The sequence below is a fragment of the Amblyomma mixtum genome, chromosome 4 (genome assembly GCF_055824585.1).
Source record: "Amblyomma mixtum isolate Tamu chromosome 4, ASM5582458v1, whole genome shotgun sequence".
Classification (NCBI taxonomy): domain Eukaryota; kingdom Metazoa; phylum Arthropoda; class Arachnida; order Ixodida; family Ixodidae; genus Amblyomma; species Amblyomma mixtum.
Window position 1 is genome coordinate 27,940,246 of NC_143015.1, and position 16,777 is coordinate 27,957,022.

The following is a 16,777-nucleotide window of genomic DNA, read 5'->3' on the forward strand; positions in this document are numbered from 1 at the left end:
GTCGCGAATTATCGACCAATCTCGATCACAAGTACGTGCTGTAAAATGCTGGAACACATTGTAGCATCATATATTCGGCAACACTTAGAAGGGAACAAGGTATTATCTGAATTCCAACATGGTTTTCGAAAAGGGCTCTCAACTGTCACACAACTGCTATCGACTGTGCATGAACTGGGATGTGTGTTAGACGGGAACGGTCAACTCGATGTATTGTTCCTAGACTTCTCTAGAGCTTTTGACCTGGTTTCACATGCAAAACTGTTGTTTAAACTGGAATGTATCGGTATTCCTCAAAATGTTGTCCACTGGATCAGGGCCTACCTTAGTGATAGGAAACAATACGTCACCATTAGGAACTGTTCTTCTCGGATGTTAGATGTTACTTCTGGTGTGCCTCAGGGAAGTGTCTTGGGCCCGCTCCTTTTTTTAGTTTTTATCAATGACCTGTTAGATGTTATTCCTGCGCAGGTTTCTGCCCGATTATTTGCCGACGACTGTGTTGTGTTTAAAGAAATTACGTGCACAAAGGATCAAGAAATTTTACAGGATACTTTAGGAGCTATTTCCCACTGGTGTACAAATTGGGGTATGCAGTTAAACACTGATAAAACGGTACTTTTAAGAGTAACAAGGAAAATACACCCGTGTTCCTTTACATATAAGCTTAACAACAATAATATCTTAGAGGTGGACTCATATAAATACTTAGGGGTTACGTTTACAAATAAATTAACTTGGTCAAAACACATATCAGAAACTTCTGCTGCTGCACTTCGCAAACAGTGGTTTCTTAAGCGAAAACTTAGGAATGCTCCTGCCAGTACTAAGTGTCTTGCCTATAACAACTGCGTAAGAGCTAAACTTCAGTACGCGGCGGTTGTATGGGACCCCCATAATAAAAAAAATGTCATACAACTAGAGCGTGTGCAAAGAAAAGCTGTGCGATTTATATTTGGAAAATATAGAAGACACGATTCCCCATCTACGCTTATGAAGCAACACAACATTCACACCCTAGAATCCCGAAGGAAGGTTAGTCGCCTCATCTTGCTTCATCACTGCCTGCAAGGAAAAATAAAAATGAAGTTGGCTAATTGCGTCAAAGCTCATTTTACGAGAAGAACCAGGCATACGCAGGAACACTCACTGGCACCAATTTTCGCCCGCACAAACACATTTAAAAATTGTTACTTCCCTAGAACTGTATCCGAATGGAATGCATTACCTTCTCATATTTTTCTGTCCAGCAATTTTGTAGCAGAGTTGGAACGTCATCTCTTTATTTCATGAGTTTTGTTTGTTTTGTGTTGCGATGCCTGTCTATATGTTCAATTCTGATTGATTGTCTGACTTATTTTTTTTCGCTATGCATATGCTTGTCATTTTTTGTATTGAAAAGTGTTTGAATGTGCCCCTCCTGCTAGGACCATGCATGGTCCGCAGTATTTCAAATAATTTCCAAGGAAGGACAAGGCAGGGGGGGGGGGGGGGAAATGGCTCGTGTTCAGACAAAGCCAAAAAGTGGGGGCGGAGGGAGTAACAGGAGTGTCATGGTTTCCGAGAACTGGTAGCAGGGGATTAGGAGAAAAAGAAGAGAGAAAAAAAAGGTGAACAAAGGGAGAGGGTGACAAGGCCGGAAATGTGGTGGAAGATATGACGTGGGAAGGGTGCAAGGAGCGACAATATACTTATGTGAGGTTCTAGGAAATAGTCTGACCACGTGCAAGACATTTGTTAATTTAAAATTATGCTGACCCTGGAATGTACCTGAGAGATTCCAGGTTTCCTCTGGACATGTTAATCCCTGTTGGTTGCAGTGTTTTAAATTTGTGGATTAGGAATGCTTCTCTGTATTTTCTGTCCCTTGTCGATTTGAAGCCTGACTGAAGAATGAACAATTTGAGTTCGTCGAATTTGTGATGGCGTTGATTAAAATGGGTCGACACTGCCTTCTGTTCATTCCGTATTGTGTCAGCCCGGTGCCCGTTTAATCTGGCACTCATTGTTTGTCCGGTTTCTCCGATATATTGTTTATTTATTTATTTATTTATTACCTCAAAGGCCCCGGTTGTGGGGCATTCTGGTTTCTGGCAGTAGGAGCACTGGAGCATGTAGATAATATTGGACGATGTGCAGTCAAAACTGGTCTGACTGCACATCGTGTGCACCACGCTGACTAATCCTTTTATCTGAGTTTTGCAGGTTCACCCAGCGCCTCCCCCCCCCCGTCGCAGCCCCTTCAAAGCCTTTTGTTCATTACACCTCCCCCCCCCCCCCCCCCCCGGATATAAGTTGTTCCACTATTGCAGCCTAACGAATCATGATTCACCTCCCTCCCCTTCCTGACACGCATCCCCTCCCACACCACTTTCCTTCCCCACCCCCGGGGCCTTCCTCCTCGGAGCGAAGGCCCCATTTAATCCCTGCCGATGATGAACGCTTTGCCCAGACGAAGACAAGTCCCCTTGTCGAAACGTTGGCTCTAGCAACCTGAGGTTTTCCCCTCCCTTGTTCATTTTGTGATCGCCAAGGACCATCTACCGCACCCTCTCTCTACCATGGACTGTTTTGTGTGAATGTCGTTTTTGCAATGGCTGATTTTCGTGCACAGCGTGCGCCGGTGAAATTCTGATTTTTGCTCGGAAAAAGTTGAATGGAAACTCTTGAACTATTAAGAAAGACGTACAAGGACGTAGCTATGGGGACAACTCAAGTGTTCCTGAATCGAATCCTGAATCGAAACAACAATCATGCCAATGGAAAACTTCAAATTCACCTCGCCTCAAGAAAGCTCGTCAGGTGAAACGAAACCTCAAAACAATGCTGATTTGTTTTTTCGACGTGAGAGGAGTCGTCCATTGAGAATTTGTTCCGCAGGGTCAGACAGTTAGCCAGGTTTTCTACTTGGATGTTTTGAAAAGATTGGGCAACAGTGTGCGGTGGAAGCGGCCAGATTTGTTGCGGTCGGGTGACTGGTTTTTCCATCATGGCAATGCCCCTGTTTCTACGACAATTTTGGACCAAAAATGGCATGACCCCTATTCCTCAACCCTCATACTCTCCCGACTTTGCCCCGTGCTACTTTCTTTGTTTCCTAGAATGAAAAAATAGGTGAATGGAAAGCGTTTCGTTGATGTTGCTGAGGTGAAGAAAAAAACGACGGAGGCACTGTCAAGCATCACAAAAGATGAATTTAAACAATGTTTTGAAAAATGGAATGAAAGATTCGACAAGCGTATCATTGCAAGTGGGGAATACTTTGAAGGAAACTGAAGGTCTGTGCTTAAAATGTGAACAAATAAGTTCAAACAAAAATAAGTCCGGTTTCTTTTGGGTACCCCCTCATACATTTGGAGTGGTTTAATTTTGTTATTGTGTGTGTGTGGTGTTTATTGCATTGTGTTATCACTGTAGTGCTGTTTTTATTTTGAACATGTCATGTAGCACAAGCAAGCAGGACTGATTTACAGTGCCAAGAATCAGCTGCAACCACTGGAGCATAATATACAAATTTTCTGCTCTGATACTCGTTTCATTCCTTGTTCACTATATGCCCCTTTGCACAGCATATATAGGAGACCTGTGGTCAACCAGGCTGTAGGTGGAGACCAGACAGTAGGCGACTATGGCATAGGCTCCACAAATAGCAGGGGTGTAGTGTTAAAAGTTGAGTTCGCAGAGAGAAGTAATTTACGGATCCTTAATACCTTCTTCCAGAAACAAAACAAGAGGGAGTGGACATGGAAGAGCCCCAATAGCGAGACTCATACCACGTGCTCACCCTGGAATCCTGCAGGATGTGAAGGTCCTGGGAAAAAGAGTAGCCAGTGTGATCAGATTGTTAATGAGAGAGGCAGTAGTGCTGATCAATGGGGCATCCCACCAGTAACAAGAGGAAGTAGAGAAAGCTTTAGGAGCAATGCAAAGCGTGAAAGCAGCTGCTGAGGATCAAGTAACAGCAGATCTCTTCAAGGATGGAGGAGTGATTGTGCTAGAAAAACTAGCCACCTTGTATACGCAATGTCTTGTGACCTTGAGCCTACCAGAAGCTTGGAAGAACGCTAACATTACATGCATTCATAAGAAAGGAAACGTCAAGGACTTGACAAATTATACACCGATCACCTTAGTGTCCACTGCCTACAAGGTATTTACTAAGGTAATCGCAAATAGAATCGCGACAACCTTATACTTCAGTCAACCAAATGATCAGGCAGGCTTTTGTAAAAGATGCTCTACAATAGACCATATTCACATCAATCAGGTGATGTTGAAATGAGCAGAATATAATCAATCCCTATATATAGCCCTCATTGATCTTGAGGCATTTGACTCAGTGCAAACCTAGCTGTCATCCAGGCATTGCAGAATCGGGATGTAAAGAGTGTTATGGGCAAATATTTGAAGATATCTATAATGACTGCGCAGCTACCATAGTCCTCCATAAAGTCGGCAATAAAATTCCAATAAGGAAGGGTGTTGGGCAGAGAGACACGATCTCGCCAATGCTATTCACTGCCTGTTTACAGAAGGTATTCCGAGGCCTGAAATGGGAACAGTTGGGGATCACAGTTGATGGAGAATACCTAAGTAATTTGCGACTTTTTGATGACATTACCTTGCTAAGTCACTCAGGAGATGGGCTGCAAAGCATGATCGATGAGTTAGACAGGCAGAGTAGAACGGTAGGTCTTAAAATTAATATGCATAAAACCAAAGTAATGTTCAACAGTCTCGTGAGGGAACAGCAGCTCACAATTGGTAGCGAGGTGCTGGAAATTGTAAGAGAATGTGTGTACTTAGGGAAGGTAGTGGTCACCTCTCCGGATCATGAGAGGGAAACAACTATAAGAAGGTTGTGGCACGCATACGGCAGGTTCTCTCAAATCATGAATGGCAGTTTACCAATATCCCTCAAGAGAAAAGTATACAACAGCTGTGTCTTACCAGCAATCACTTGTGGGGCAGAAACATGGAGGCTAAGGAAGAGGGTTCAGCTTAAGTTAAGAACAACGCAGCAATCTACAAAGAAAATTTAATGCTGTAGCATTAAAAGACTAGAGGGGGACAGAGTAAGTGAGGGAACAGACACGGGTTAATGGAACCTACCAGAAATCAATAGAAAGAAATGGGCTTGGGCAGGGCATGTTATGCAAAGGTAAGATAAACGCTGGTCTGTAAGGGTGACTGAGTGGATTGCAAGAGAAGGCAAGGGTAGCAGGGGGCAGCAGAAAGTTTCGTGGACGGATGAGATTAAGAAGTTTGCGGCAATACGGTGGCCGCAGCTGGCAAAGTACAGGGTTAATTGGAGAGACATTGGAGAGGCCTTTGCCCTGTAATGGGCATATTCAGGCTGATGATGATGATTATGTGTCAAGAGTTGTTCATCTATGTAAATTGCTCATCATGGCTCACATTGCTAAACAACTGTTGATGATAATATGTAATTTATTAAAAATCCATTAACCCCACTGGACATATGAACAGAGATTGATATTGCTGTTCAGCACCTCACATTGCACTATTATTTAGGATAGAATGTGCACTATTATCTAGGATTGTAAACAATGTAGCACTGCATTCCCCTTGGCATTTATTAACAAATTACAAGCTTGCATTGCTCCATATTATCTCGCCTAACTTAATTTTCAATGGCTCTTATTTATACTAATAATTTGTAAACTGGCATCGCTTTCCAAAATGAAATACCTCATTTTGGTCTGCATCGACTCGAATGGCGCGCCGCACAAGCATTCCAAACAATGACACGTTTGCTTAGAGGTGGGTAGGGTTTACGTGTAGCCAGACTTGTTTAGAGCGCTAGAGGTTTTGCCAGCGGGACAACTGGCGGAAAATAATAAAGCCTGCAGGAGCGATTTTCACAGACCACAGTTCGGCACACACTGTTGTAGCTACGCAAATAATGGCCAAGCACAGTGCTCGTAGTGAAGCTAGTACATTACGATTTCACACAGTTTGTCCAGTATGTGAACTATAAACAAAAACGAGTCGCTCACTGGACACTTTTTTCGCCCCCGCAGCTATCGCCACTTAATTCAGCCATCACGGGCGAAACAAACGGGTGCTTTCCTTATAGTGGCATATAATTCCCATTTACTTTGATAGCAGCGAAAAATTTTGCCCACTTACGGTCTGCAGTCCATCGTGTCCCTCAAAAACATCATCTGTGTGTAGTAGGGCCACACGATTGCGCTGCCGTCTACATCATCCGCTCCGGCGCCGCTTTTCTTGGTGTCTTGTTCCGCCGTAAATAATCGGCGGAACTTATCTCGGAGATTTTTCCACAGCATTTTTCCCACAGATTTTTCCTGTAGCATTTTTACGGCCTCTGCGATAAAAACATGAGAACATACACTTCAGTTTTTTCGTTCAGGCGCGCGACATGAACACCGAATGAAAAAGTTTGGCATCCTACCTTCGCGCGGGCATCCCGGCAAAAGTTCCGCGGCCACTTCTCTCCACATGGTCGCCGCTACCTGCTTGTTTTTGTGCAGAGCGTGGCCCGCGAGCCATAGTGGCCGCCGTGGTTCGAGGGCGGCGATGAGCAACTCGTTGTTTAGTTGATTCATTTGGCTGCCAGTGACCGACGAAAAGCTTCCAGTGAGGTGGAGGTCCGCCATTTCTCAAAACATGCTTCGAGGACCCGCTCCGGAAGACGCAGAGGCAAAACGTCCACTGATTGGCTGGCGCTGGCGCGCCGGAAATAGCACGCGCGCTGCCGCGAGTAGCGCGCGCGCCAAATATCTGGCACTGTCGGATGCGAGCGTCGTGGACGCGCGCGGCGGCGGCCGACGCGTCGCGCATGCGCAGACTTCCTCCGGCCGGCGCGTGAGCCCCCCAGCGCGCAGGACGCTCGCCGAAAAGCGTCGATGGAGTTGGGGCTTTAAGGCCCATCTCCATGGACACATCCGAGGCGCACCAGCGCAGCGCCTACGCGTACCAGCGTACGCCGGAGCCGGACTGCGCATGCGCGACGCGCCGACGCGAGCTGGCGCTGGCGCTTGGCAAATATCTGTCCATGTCAGATATTCGCGCCTCGCTCGCGCCGGCGCCGGAAGTGACTCGCTGGTTTGCGGTCGGTGTAACCAATCAGAGAACGTAGTTCTCTCGGCATCCGGTACGGCCCTTCGCGCCGTTTGCTTCGCCGAGCCGAGCTGAACGCGGTAGCCGCAACAGGCCATCGAGTTGCATGTGTTTTTCGACGCTTGTCGCGGTGCGGCGCTGGGCGCTGTTGGGACTGGGTGTCCGAGCCAGAAAACGGTCGAGGCGACGGTGAGTCAAATGACTTTTATGTACAATATGTACAAGGGCTTTTACATGATACAAGGGTCAAGAGCACCACGGGCAGGCACACAGAAGAAGGGCGGCCCCGGCGGCGAGCGTAGCTCCGGCGTGATGGCTCTTCTGCTGCCCGTCTGCTGCTCGGGTTCAGCGCGGCTCCGTTTTTATAGCCGCTGGTAACGGTTACGGCAGCCAGCCGTTCAAATCCTCCAATCACTGGCCACCGTTCAAATTAGACCAATGGTCGAGAGCCGGCGAGCGTCGGAGGAGTTCGCACCGACGGAGAGGAGGAGAGGAGGAAGGGTCCGAGTCGGCGCCGCGGCGGCGGGATGAGTCACGCTGCATGTCGCGACTTGTCCGAGAAAGTCTGGGCCTGCTTCCCGCCGCCGGCGGCCGTCAGCGCTGGTTTAGACAGGCCGCCAGCGAAATGTGGGCGCCGGCACTACAGCACCACCGCCGCCGGACAATGCGCCACGAAGACGAGCTACTTCCGCGTGGCTCGGATGCGGGGCGCGCTCGTACGCCAGGCTCCTCCAAGTTCTCGTCCGGTGTTCAGCCGCAGGTAGCTCCAGGCTCCTTTCCGAGAACGGGTCCCGCTCGTCAGGACAGGATCACTGCTCCGCCGCCTTGTCGCCCAGGTGACTGGATCAGCTTCGCTCGGTCCTTCGGAAGAGCTTGCTTCTCAGCATCGGTCGTTGATCGTTCTGCATGTTGCGAAGAACCGACCGACAACAGGCAACACCCAACACGAGCAAGTGCCCTCTGTCACCCGTCAACACACCAGGCTTAAAGGTTTGGTTGGTTTGGTTTGGTTTATGGGGTTTAACGTCCCAAACCGACTGAGGCTATGAGAGACGCCGTAGGGAAGGGCTCCGGAAATTTCGACCACCTGGGGTTCTTTAACGTGCCCTGACATCGCACAGTACACGGGTCTCTAGAATTTCTCCTCCAAAGAAATTCCAGCCGCCGCGGCCGGGATCGAGCCCGCGTCTTTTGGGACAGCAGCCGAGCACCATAGCCACTGAGCCACCGCGGCGGCCAAGACTTAAAGGTCACAAAACTCCGCTAGCAATAGTTCTGTCCCCTTTTCGCTCCCTCTTCAACAAGAGACACATGTGGGATACCAGAACTCTTAAAATAATAAACTCAAACAAAGTGTCAAACGCAAACAACACAAGGAATGAAATAATTGTAAACGGGGTCCCACGAGATCGTTTGGGCAGGAAAACAATCGGCTGAGGCCGCGAATGGGGACATCAATTTTGCCCCGATTTACGAGCGAACTTAACAAGCGTTCGCGAAGTGACAAAATGTAAATAGCGAGGCGTTCGAAGTTAGCCTTCGTCAGAGCGCACGGCTTAGTGCGTCTGCGTTCGCGTTTAACTTGCCTTTCTTATAACGAACGAAAAGATTGTGCTGCTGGAGTATCATACTGCACCTCAGCAACCGGCCGCTCTTAGATGACATATTATTTAACCAAGTTAGCGGGCAGTGGTCGGTTTCTACTACGAACTTGGAACCGGCGACGTAGCAGGCGAGCTTCTGAACTGCCCACACCAGGCAGGCGCATTCTTTTTCAGAAGTGCTGTACGCCTCTTCACGGCAAGTCAACTTACGGCTTACGTACAAAACTGGCCTTTCATTGCCCTCATCATCCTCGTGGCATAGCACAGCTCCCATGCCCAGATCACTGGCATCACATTGAATTATGAAGCCTTTTGAAAAATCAGGCGCCATTAGAACTGGCTCCTCGCTCAAGGCTTGTTTCAGCATTTGAAACGCGTTCTCTTTTTTTTGGTCCCATGTCACCTTCACGGGTTCCGACTTTCGAAGCGCGTCTGTGAGAGGACTGGCAAGCGTCGAGTAGTCTTTTACATAATGCTGGTAATATCCAGCTAAGCCTAAAAAGGCCCTTATCTCGGTCTTAGTGGTTGACCGGGGGTAGTTTACGACAGCGGCTACTTTGATTTCTGACGGTCTACGCCGGCCGCGCCCCACCACATGCCCTAGGTAAGTCACTTCGGCGCAACCTAGCTGGCATTTAGCAGGTTTGACTGTGAGGCCGGCATCTTTCAGCCTGCTCAGCACGACCCGTAAGTGATTTACATGTTCTTCCCATGTGTTAGAAAAGACGCCGACATCGTCCAGGTACGGGAGCGCGTACTCGGACAGACCATGGAGCACGTGGTCCATTAGATTCGAGAAGCAATATGGCGCGTTTTTGAGTCCGAAACTCAACATGACTGGGCGGAACGTTCCGAATGGGGAAACGAACGCGGCGTAGCGGCTGGCGCGCTCTGTAAGGGGGACTTGCCAATAGCCTCGCACGAGGTCTAGCGTGGATATGTAGTTCGACTTTGACACTGTCTCCACCCTTTCCTCAAGGTTTGGTATTGGATAGGTCTGATCCCGGGTTATCGCGTTTAGTCGCCGGTAATCAATACACGGTCTGGGATCTTTTCCCGGTACTTGCACTAGTATCAAGGGCGATGTGTAATCGCTCTCACCCGGTACTATGACTCCCAGGTCGCACATTCGCTTGATCTCACCTGCCATGATTTCTACGGATCGGTTCTTCACACGTTAGCTCGATATCGTGCTCAATTAGTGTCGTCTTTCCGGGACGATTCGAAAACACTTTTTCGAACTCAGAAACAATCATTCTCAAATCTTCCTTCTGGGCTTGGCTTAGACGTGGTTCTAAGTTGACCTGTTCTAACTATGCAGCCGAACCGCATTCCTTCATGTCCGCAGAGGTCAGGATTTCTGCACCTTCCTCGTCCGAACCATTCAAAATCACATTCACGACAGCGTGACGCTGAATGTACGGTTTCATCAGGTTACTGTGATAGATTTTGTTGGGCCTTCTACCTAGTTTAACTTCGTAGTTGGTATCAGAAAGTTTCGATACCACGTTCGCTGGCCCCTCCCACTGGACCTCAAGCTTATTTTTCTTAGACGGTCGCAGTATCATTACTTGGCTGCCCACTTCGAAAGTACGCTTCTTTGCTGACTTGTCGTAGTACTCTTTTGACAATTGTTGCGCTGCCTTCATGTGGCTCTCGACAAGATCTTTCGTTTTTCCGATCCTTTGAAGCAGGTTAAGGACGTACGTGACCACGTTTGGGTCTTCCTCCTCGCCCTCCCACGACTCTCGCAGCATTCGTAGCGGTGTTCTTAAGCTCCGGCCGTACACAAGCTCCGCAGGGCTGAAGCCTGTACTCTCGTGGGGAGCGGATCGTAAAGCGAACATAGCTGCAGGCACGCAGGCTTCCCAATCGCGTTTTCGCTCAAAGCAAAGAGCTCGCAATATTCTTTTGAGCACCGAGTGCATACGCTCTACTGGGTTCGACTGCGGGTGATGGATCGAGCTGTGTGCGACCTTGATACCGCACCTTTCGAAAAAAGTAGAGGTTAGGCAGCTGATAAAGACACTGCCATTGTCACACTGAATTTCCGAAGGAAATCTGACACGAGCGAAAATTGAGAGAAGGGCGTCCACGACCTGAGGAGAATTGAGCTCCTTGAGAGGGATCGCTTCAGGAAACTTTGTCGCGACACACAGAGCAGTCAGAATTTACCGACAACCGTTCTTGGACTCGGGCAGTGGCCCTACAATGTCAATTACCAACCGGCGGAAGGGTTCGGTTATGATTGGCACCAGTTTCATGGGTGCCTTCCACTTGTCGGTAGACTTGCCTACTCTCTGGCAAGTGTCGCAAGAGCGCACAAAGCCTTCAATGTCCTTCCAGCAATGAGGCCAGTAATACTCTTGGGCGAGCCTAGCTTTGGTCTTTTTCACGCCGAGGTGCCCTGCCCACGCGTTTTCGTGCGCCAGGTTCAATAGCTGACAGCGATACTTTTGTGGGATCAAAACCTGTTCGTACTTACGACCACGGGCGTCAGCGTAATTTCGGTACCACAAGCCGGATTTCTGATGAAATGAAACATTCTTTTTCTTTGTTCCTCCTTTAGCTTTATCCAGCAAAGCTATTATCGAGCTATCTTCCTGCTGTTCCCGAACGAGCGTCGCTCTGTCAACCTGAGTTAGCTCGTGCCAAGTGTCGGAAACTGGGCTCAATGTGGGATTCGCCTCGCTCAGTAGCGTCGCCGTTACCTTCTCGTTGCCACTATCGTTGAAACTGTTTTCAGTTTCGTTAGCAGCGAGTTCTCCGCTTCCCGGAGAGTCCTCGATCTGAGGTTCCACCGACACCGTATCTAGGCTACAATGCTCATCTGCTTCCCTAAGCGGAGGTTCCCTCTCCGGTGCAAGGTCAAGTTTCTGCGAAAGCTTCCGCGCTTGAGATCGCGTAAGGGCCATGCATGCCACGCCGGCAAAGAACGATTTGCCTTTATCCCTCAGAAGCTGCTCTGAGCTGTTCGAGAAGGGGTAAGGAAAATGCTCAGGGAGGGCGGCAGACACGGCCGCCTCGGTGTTGAGCTGGCCAAAAGGACCCTCAATGATCACTGTAGCGATCGGTAAGCAAGCACATTGCTCCTCGGCTACTTGCCTTATCCACGCGCATTCTCCTGTAAAATCATTCGGAGAAACTAAGGACGGGTGGACAACGTAAATAGTTGCCGCCGAGTCACGAAGGGCTTTGCATCTCTTACCGTTCACACTTATCTCCTGCATATATCGTTCCAACAACCGCATATTCTTGTCTGTCTCCCGAATCGTTGCGAAAGCAAGCTTTTGTCTACAGTTTGCCGCGATATGCCCTTCCTTTTTGCAGTGGTAGCATGTCAAAGGCCTCCGTGACTCAAACGCACATTAGGCATCAGCGCGCTGCTTAGGAGCATCGTCAGATTTCCATAACTCTTTTTGTTCTTCGCCTACAGCCTCCTTTAAAGCGGACGCATCTTTTCGAAAATCGCGACGCGCGAACGGTTTCCTTCCATCAGGCTTCCTTAGAGAAGCATCCTTTGTTTCCGCCTTTTCGATGCGTAATGCCCTGCTGTGCAAGTTTCGGCGAGTGTAGTATTCCTCAGCCAGTTCTGCTGCCTTGTTGAGCTTAACCTCAGTAAGCCTATCCTGCAGCCAGAGCCTTACATCGTCCTGGATGCAGCGGTAGAATTGCTCCAGCGCAATGCACTCTACCACCTTATCACGATCGTCATAAACTTCCTCGCCCTTGAGCCATTCAACTAGGTCGGCTTTCAGCTTAAACGCGAAGTCGATGTGCGACTCACTGCCTTTTTTCGCGTACCGGAACCTTTGCCGGAATGCCTCAGGTGACAGCTTATATTTCCTCAACAGGGCCTCTTTGACCTCATCGTAACTCTCGAACGCCTCCTTCGACAAACACGTTATCACGTCATATGCTTCCCCGGGAAGCAGAGCTAGCAAATTCTGTGCCCACAGTTCTCGCTCAATGACATTCCTCTCACAGACATGCGCAGATTTCACGAGATACTTTGCCATGTCCTCGCCTATTACGAACGGCGGCAGTTGGTCTCGGATTCTTTGGCCGTTAGCCTGCACTGTCATTGAAGCTACACTAGGCGCCGGCGAGCTTCGCAGCAACTCCAACTCTTTTAATTTTCTAATCTCTCGGCGTTCCTGTCGCTCTGCCTCTTGGAGGCGTTCTTGTCGCTCTGCCTATTGGAGGCGTTCTTGTCGCTCTCGCTCTTCCCGCTCAAGCCGTTCCTGTCGCTCTCGCTCTGCGTCTTCTCGCTCACGCTGCTTCTGTTTTTCTGCCTCCTCGAGCTCACAGCGTCTTTTGGCCTCCTCGCGCTCACGGCGTTATTTGGCCTCCTCGCGCTCACGGCGTTATTTGGCCTCCTCGCGCTCACGGCGTTCTTTGATCTTATCCAAGGCCTCATTGGCTTCTTCAGCCGTTACGCCCTCCTTCCGCATGATCTCGAGAATCGCCTGCTTTCGTTTCGCACGGCCTACGGTAAGGCCTAGCTCTTCACAAATTTCGATGAGTTCCTTCACTTTAAGGTTCTCCATCGCGCACAATAGTCTCTTGCAGCTTGCCCTTTAAGAATTCCCTTGCGGTTCACTACTATAGCGCTACTAGCATGACACGCGCAAGTAATTCTTTCCGAAACGCCTCGTTTACTCCCTCTGCACCAGCTTTCGTTTCAAAGCGCTCCGACTTGGCTCGAAACAGCAAAGCTCTCTACAGTACTACCCACACAGCCCTACTCTAGACTACAATCACGTGTGCTAGAGCAGTCTGGCGAATTGAGGGGAAAACATCAACCGCGCCGAGGTAGCTGACGCCGGTCGATCCCGCCGCTGCCATCCACTGTTGGGACTGGGGCATCCCAACGCAGTCACCACTGTTGGGATTTGGGGCATCCCACCGCTGCCACCACTGTTGGGACTGGGTGTCCGAGCCAGGAAACGGTCGAGGCGACGGTGAGTCAAATGACTTTTATGTACAGTATGTACAAGGGCTTTTACATGATACAAGGGTCAAGAGCACCACGGGCAGGCACACAGAAGAAGGGCGGCCCCGGCGGCGAGCGTAGCTCCGGCGTGATGGCTCTTCTGCTGCCCGTCTGCTGCTCGGGTTCAGCGCGGCTCCGTTTTGATAGCCGCTGGTAACGGTTACGGCAGCCAGCCGTTCAAATCCTCCAATCACTGGCCACCGTTCAAATTACACCAATGGTCGAGAGCCGGCGAGCGTCGGAGGAGTTCGCACCGACGAAGAGGAGGAGAGGAGGAAGGGTCCGAGTCGGCGCCGCGGCGGCGGGATGAGTCACGCTGCATGTCGCGACTTGTCCGAGAAAGTCTGGGCCTGCTTCCCGCCGCCGGCGGCCGTCAGCGCTGGTTTAGACAGGCCCGCCAGCGAAATGTGGGCGCCGGCACTACAGCGCGTAAGCGCTGCGCTGGTGCGCCTCCGATGTGTCCATGGAGATGGGCCTTTATCGCGAGCAAAGATGCACGTATCCCGCCCCTCACCCCTACCTGGACAGGGCGCAAGCCACGACATTCGGACGCCTAAAAAAAGGCAATTCTTAACCCCTACCGATTATGTCTAATCACTAACGGTGAATATGACCCTGCATGTCCGCAATGTGGTGACGGGACGCACGCTACCCAAGACCAAATTTTAAGGGAAAGTGCTAGCAAACCCCCTCCGACGACACTTTTGCTTGCTCCCTTAGCAGTGGAATGGGGCAGGCTTTTGGCCACGTCAAGGAACACAACCCCACCAGCCCTTATCACGCGAGGTCAAGAGGTCGCCCCCGACTCGAAGCCGACCTCTACTCGCCCCAGCACCAACCGAAGCGTGGCCTTGTGGTAGAGCATCCGCCTCGCATTCGGGAGGTGCTGGGTTCGATCCCCAGTGCCGCCGGGTACCCACCGGTTTCTTTAATGGGTACAAGATTTCCCCTGGCCTGGTGCTCGGCTCTTCTAGGGGTGAAATGCTTGGGAAAAGGGTCTTAGAGGTAGAGCATCCTAATGGCAGTACAGTTGTAACCACCACCACCATGTGCCGCCGCGGTGGCTTAGTGGTTATGGTGCTCGACTGCTAACCCAAAAGACGCGGGTTCGATCCCGGCCGCGGTGGCTAGAATTTCTTTGGAGGAGAAATTCTAGAGGCCCGTGTACTGTGCGATGTCAGTGCACGTTAAAGAACCCCAGGTGGTCGAAATTTCCGGAGCTCTCCACTACGGCGTCTCTCATAGCCTGAGTCGCTTTGGGACGTTAAACCCCATAAACCAAACCACTACCATGTTTTCGCTTCATTTGTGCTGCGAATTTTTCTGCACCAATTCTAGGTGATAAAGCAGCAGAAAATGTGAAAGGGCCGAAGAAAGATGGCCCCGGGCGTCGGGAAATAACCCGTCATTGCGTCCCTCCGAATTCAGCTTGCCACTCGCTCTAAGAAGTCATCTTTCATGAGCAGGGGCTCACTGAGCCTGTGTGAAGCTGGCTTAAAGTCATACTAACGACAACTGAAAATTCAAGCTGGCTACGGCAAACACGACAATAACTTTGCGCAAGATTGATTGCCGCGGTCTGATAAGACGACATCGTGAATTCCAAAAGGAAAAGTTATGCGTACAGTCACCCACAGACTGAACACGAACGACGGAATGCGTGGCCCGACTGCCGTCAGCGCCCCGAAAAGATAGTCATCGGTGCGGGATAATGCTCCCTGTATGTTCGCGGTGGCTGACGACAGCTGGTGCACAGCTCGCTTTGACTGCTTTTTAGATTCTGCCCGATCGCCGCGTGGACAGCGCGTTCGTCACGGGGCGTTTCTGCGGTTTTTGATCGCCCACGCGGCCTCCAAGGCCCCGCAACGCTCTTTGCAGTTTTCTTTCCGCCGGTACCAAAAATTGCGCGCTTTGCTGCCGCGGTTCGCACCAGCTATCGTCAGCCACCGTAAACATACCGACAGCATTATCTCTCAACCGATTACTATCACCTCGTGCCGCTGACATCAGACCTGACCATGCGTTCCGTCATTCGCGTTAAGTCTGTGGGCGGCTCTACCACGCGACCGATACGCCCGCGGCTTTTCGAATCTGAGCCGGAGCGCGAGAACCGACTGCACGACGGCGTGCGCGCTCCCTCGAGCTGCTTACGCCTGCAGTCGTAAGCAGCACACGCAAATCAACACTAACAAAATGAAGACCGTGCTTGGTAGGGGGGCTTACACGCTGAATAAATGAGGTACCTCTACGGAGAGGACTTTGAACCTCGAAAAATGAGAAAGCGGTTCAGTAACGGTCAGGACACGAGCCATTACTATGACGCGTGAACCTCACTTGATTAGCAGCGTGCTTAAAAATAAAAAACAGCATATACCGCTTGTAATGACTGCCCCAAAGGTGAATGAAGAGCAGGTACCATAATTTTGTCGTGAAAACACAGTTCCACGAGCGCTCGGTTGGTTTAGAACGGGGGAGCCGTCAACAAGGTTGCGGGTGAAAACGTACTTTATCTCTAAGGGGCGGGAGAACGGCCGCTTTTACCTTTCGAACGCTGCATGAGAATAAAATAGTCTATTGGGCAGAAACATCGGCTTACCACATCTGGACTTGAGCTGAGCGTCCTCCTCGCGAAGCTCCTCAGCAGTCTTCGTGCCCGCGCTGCGCAAACACCGACTTTGCACTGTCTTGGCGAGAGGATGGCGACTGGAGCGGGACGGTGGGCGGACGATGCCTCACGGATGAGTAACGCGCAAAATGCTTCAGGGGCGTTATGGAAGTGAACGCAAGTAATCACGGGAAAATAGTCTGCCAGCTACTTCCGGTTCCAATTTTCGCCGACTCACTACAGTCGCCGCGCGTGGTGGCATCATTTATTCACTCATTTATTTGTGCTGTGACATGGTTCACTGTACATCATCGTAAGATGAGCCCGTGCTGCGTATGTGCGTGTCTTGAACGCAGAAATCGACAATCCCGAAAGATAAGCGTGTTCTATCGTGGCTTTGCAACCCACAATCGCTCCCGCTCAAAGCAGTGATGTTGATCAGGTTGCGTCTCCTCTGTGCAGCTT

The 16,777-nt window shown here is 50.2% G+C and overlaps 1 pseudogene; it reads right to left on the reverse strand.

Moving 5' to 3' along the window:
- Nucleotides 1-12,578: 12,578 nt before the first annotated feature.
- On the reverse strand, nt 12,579-13,363 carry LOC149346019 (uncharacterized; annotated as a pseudogene).
- Between the last annotated feature and the right edge of the window lie 3,414 nt (nt 13,364-16,777).